This window comes from Dasypus novemcinctus, chromosome 8 (assembly GCF_030445035.2).
Source record: "Dasypus novemcinctus isolate mDasNov1 chromosome 8, mDasNov1.1.hap2, whole genome shotgun sequence".
Lineage (NCBI taxonomy): Eukaryota > Metazoa > Chordata > Mammalia > Cingulata > Dasypodidae > Dasypus > Dasypus novemcinctus.
Genome location: NC_080680.1, coordinates 78,609,068 through 78,614,016, shown reverse-complemented (window position 1 = coordinate 78,614,016; position 4,949 = coordinate 78,609,068). Strand labels below are relative to the sequence as shown.

General features: G+C 41.4%; 1 pseudogene; it reads right to left on the bottom strand.

The window, feature by feature from the left end:
* Positions 1–3,639: 3,639 nt before the first annotated feature.
* On the bottom strand, positions 3,640–4,696 carry LOC101430332 (MKI67 FHA domain-interacting nucleolar phosphoprotein pseudogene; annotated as a pseudogene).
* Between the last annotated feature and the right edge of the window lie 253 nt (positions 4,697–4,949).

Below are 4,949 nucleotides of genomic sequence, written 5' to 3'. Positions count from 1 at the left end.
TTGGGAACTTTTGCATCTCTGTTCATTAGAGAGATTGGTCTATAATTTTCTTTTCTTTTAATATAGTTATCTGGCTTTGGTATTAGGGTGATATTGGCTTCATAAAATGTGTTGGGTAATTTTCCTTCCTCTTCAATTATTTGGAAGAGTTTAAACAGGATTGGTGTCAATTCTTCTCAAAATGCTTCTCAACATGCTCACCTCTGAAGGTATCTGGTCCAGGACTTTTCTTTCTTGGGAGATTCTTAATTATTCATTCCATTTCTTTAAATGTGATTGGTTTTGTTGAGTCCTTTTATTTCTTGTAGAGTCAATGTAGATTGTTTCTGCATCTCTAGGAATTTGTCCATGTCATTAGGTTGTCTAGTTTGTTAGCATACAATTTCTCATAATAGTCCTATGATTCATTTTATTTCTGTGGGATCAGTCATATTTTCCTCTCTTTCATTTCTGATTTTATTTATTTGCATCTTTTCTCCTTTCTTTGCCTTTGTTAGTCTAGGTAAGGGTTTATCAATTTTATTGTTCTTCTCAAAGAACCAGCTTTGATTTTGTTGATTTTCTCTCTCCTTTTTTTTGTTCTCAATTTCATTTATTTGTGCTCTAATCTATATTATGTCTTTCCCTCTGCTTGCTTTGGAAATAGTTTGCTGTTCTTTTTCTAGTTTCTCCAGTTGTTCAATTAGATCTTTCATTTTAGGTCTTCCTTCTTTTTTAAAATAGGCATTTAGGGCTATAAATTTCCCTCTCAGCACTGCCTTCACTGTATCCCATAAGTTTTTTTTTTTTAAGATTTTATTTATCCCCCCTGGCCCGTTGTTTTTGCATTTCCTGTCTGCTCTCTGTGTCCTATCGCTGCATGCTTCTGTGTCTGCTCCTCTTCTCTGAACGTGGAACCTCCCATGTGGGAGAGAGGTGCTCAATCATTTGAGGCACCTCCGCTCCCTGCTTTGTTGTGTCTCTCTTTGTGTTTCCTCATTGCATCTTGTTGCGCCAGCTCACCATGCCAGCCCACCATGCCAGCCCACCACACTGCCAGCTCACCATCTTGCTCATTTTCTCCAGGAGGCAACAGGAATCACCCAAGACACCTCCCGTGTGGTAGGCAGGAACTCAATGACTTGAGCAACTCCCTCTCATAATTTTTTTGTTTGTTTGGTTGCTTGTTTTTAAAAAAAGATTTATTTATTTCTCTCACCCTTATTGTTTTTGTGCTCACTGTCTGCTTTCTGTGTCCATTTGCTGTGCATTCTTCTGATCTGCTTGTCTTCTCTTCTCATCTTTTTCTTTAGGCAACCAATCCTGGTACCTTCTGGAGTGGGAAAGAGGTGCTCAATTGCTTGCACCACCTCAGCTCCCTGGTCTGCTGCATCTCTTTTTGTCTCTCCTCTATGTCTCTTTTTGATGCGTCATCTTGCTGTGCCAGTTCTCCATGCAGACCAGCACTCTGTTCAGGCCAGCACTCCTGCACGAGCCAGTAGTCCTGCGTGGGCCAGCACACTTCGTGGATCAGCACTCTGCATGGACCAGCTCTCCACACGGGCCAGCTCACCATGTGGGCCAGCTTTCCTTCACCAGGAGACCCCAGGAATAGAACCCTGGACCTCCTATGTGGTAGATAGGAGCCCAATTGTTTGAGCCATATCCACTTCCCTCTCCCATAAGCATTGATAAGTTTTGTTCTCGTTTTCATTTGTCTCAATATATTTACTGATTTCACTTGCAATTTCTTATTTAAGAGTGTGTTATTTAGCCTCCACATATTTGTGTATTTTCCCCTTTCCTGTCTATTATTCATTTCCATTGTGATCTGAAAAGGTGCTTTGTATAATTTCAATCTTTTTATATTTATTGAGACTTCCTTGTGACCTAACATGTGGTCTATCTAGGAGAAAGATCCATGAGTACTTGAGAAGAATGTAAAACCCTCTGATTTGGATGCAATGTTCTGTATATGTTTGTTAAGTCTAGTTTGTTTATCATAGTGCTCAAGTTCTCTGTTTCCTTGTTGATCTTCTGTCTAGTTGTTCTATCTAATGATGTGAGGGGTGTGTTGAAGTCTCCAACAATTATCATAGAGATGCCTATTTCTTCCTTTAGTTTTGCCAGAGTTTACCTCATGTATTTTGGGGCACCAGAGTTAGGTGCATAGGTATTTATGACTGTTATATCTTCCTGGTGGATTGTCCCTTTTATTAATAAATAATGACCTTCTGTATCTCATAAATTTTTTTTGCATTTAAAGTCTGTTTTGTCCAATATTAATATAGCTACCCCTGCTCTTTTTTGGTTACTGTTTGAGTGGAGTATCTTTTTCCAATCTTTTACTTTCAGCTGGTTTGTATCCATGGGTCTAAGGTGAGTTTCTTCCTTTTCTTTTTTTTTAAATTTTAGTGGATTTTCTAGGGTTTACAATAGGCTTCATTTTTTTTTAAGATTTATTTTTTATTTCTCTCCCCTTCACCACCACCCCCCCCCAGTTGTCGGCTCTCTGTGTCCATTCGCTGTGTGTTCTTCTGCGTCTGCTTGTATTCTTGTCAGCAGCACCGGGAATCTGTGTCTCTTTTAGTTGCATCATCTTGCTGCATCAGCTCTCCATGTGTGCAGCACCACTCCTGGGCAGGCTGCACTTTTTTCACATGGGGCGGCTTTCTTTACAGGGTGCACTCCTTGTGCTTGGGTCTCCCCTGTGTGGGGGACACCCCTGCGTGGCACAGCATTCCTTGCACACATCAGCACTGCGTGTGGGCCAGCTCACCACATGGGTCAGGAGGCCCTGGGTTTGAACCCAGGACCTCCCGTGTGGTAGGCGGCCGCTCTATCTGTTGAGCTAAATTTGCTTCCCTCTTTCTTTCTTTTATTTTTTACCATTGCTTTTCTTATTTATTTGAATCAAGAGTGTTTTTCCTCTGATAAGCTTGCCAACAGTTGCATTTCACTGTATCTAATAGTTAAAGAATCAGCCCTAATAACAAAAGTACATTTTTCTCTCTTTTTTTCTTACAAAGGAAGTTCTCAATACATTTTTTTCTTCCCCTCCCCCTCCCCTGCCCTGCTGTTTTTCCTGTGTGATCTTCTGTATTTCTTTCTCTTTTTTGTTTTCTCTTCTTGTCTTTCTCCTCTAGGATTCATCAGGATTCTATCTTGGTGACCTCTGATGTGGAGAGAGTTTCCTTGTCAATTGTGCCACCTCAATTCCTGGTCTCTGCTGCACTTCCCCTTGACTCTCCCTTTCATCTCTCTTTTGTTGCATCATCATCTTGCTGCGTGACTCACTTGCACTGGCTCTGGCTCGTCATGTGGGTGCTCAGCTTGCTGCATGGGCACTTGTCTTGCAACATGGGTATTCAGCTCATCACATGGGCACTAAGCACACCACACAGGCACACACATGAGCACTTGGCTCACCACGTGGGCAGTTGGTTTGCCATGAGGGCACTTGTGTGGGCATTCGGCTCACCATGTGGGCACGTGGCTCGCCACGCAGGCACCCACATGGACACTCAGCTTACCATGCAGGCACTGGCTCACCACACAGGCATGCTTTCTTTTCTTATTCACCAGGAGGCCCCAAGGATCAAACCCAGGTCCTCCCATATGGTAGTCAGAGGCCTTATCTCTTGAGCCACATCTGCTTCCCTATCTTAGGAGTATTAGGGATTCCTGAAACTGCTTGTTTCTTCTTGTTTGGGAAACCTGGCCTTTTGTAGATTTCTGAAGGAAAATGTTTGAAGCATTTTTCTTCTCTTTCCATAAAATCAGTGAAGGAAAATTATAGTTTATTCCTTTTTGAGCTAATTTCTTCCTGAGTAATTTTTCTTTGTTTTTAAATCACTTTTCCATCTGTAGCTTTTCTATAAATGTCCATTTCTTATTATACCATTTCACTGCTGAATGTGATGGCTTTGCAAATGGAACAGACTTTGAAAAGTTCTTCATGTATTTTTTCAGAAGGCATAAACTCACACTTCAAGAGCCTTTCACCAAAAAGGCAATTGTTCATTGTTTCAACAACTGTCTTGGCAACATCATCAGACTCTAACTCCCAAAGGCATAAGCTTTGCTATTTCCAATCTTTTTACTTCTGGACAGTCTGAGTCTTGTAACAGAGCCAAACTGGTAGAAATATGTCTGGAGCTAGGGCTCAAAAAGTCCTTTAGGTATGTGGCTCACATAGATTACTCCAGGAGTAAGTTTTTCTTGCTGGGTTGCATGCTGGCAGACCTGTGCCACCTGCTTCTGAAACTGCACCTGTTACTGTGGGTCCAGTGATAGGAGCGGCTTTGCTGGGCCAGAAAACTCTGCCACATCCGAAGTGCCACAGCCAGCACACTCCCTGTGCCCCTCCCGGAAGTGCAGTGCCAGCAGCCCACCCACAATGGAAGTGAAGGCTATCTGGCACAGGGCAAGCTAAGGTGAGTTTCTTGTAGGTAGAATATGGATGGCTCATGTTTTTTTTTATCCATTCTGTCAGCCTATAACTTTTGATTGATTTTCATATCTTATTTTCATCTGTATTTTACTCTTTTGGTTTTCCTTTCTGCTATTCTTGACTTCTACACTATCCCCAAGCCTCTCTCTCCTGTCTTTTTCTTTTGAGTTGTAAAGTTCCCTTTTATACTTCTGCAAAGGCAGATTCTCTTTTACAAACTCACTTGGTTTTGTTTAGTTGTGAATATTTTAAACCCACCTTCATATTTGAAGGACAGTTTTGCTGGACAAAGAATTCTCAGCTGGCAATTTTTCTCTTTCAGTATCCAAATTATATCATACCACTGTCATCTTGCTTCGATGGTTTGTGATGAGAAATCCACACTAAGTCTTACTGGGCATCCCTTGTATGTGATGTTTTGATTCTCCCTTACTGCTCTCAGAATATTTTCTTTATCTTTGATGTTTGACATTCTGAGTAGTATGTGTTTTGGGTAGGTCTATTCAGATTTAGTCTG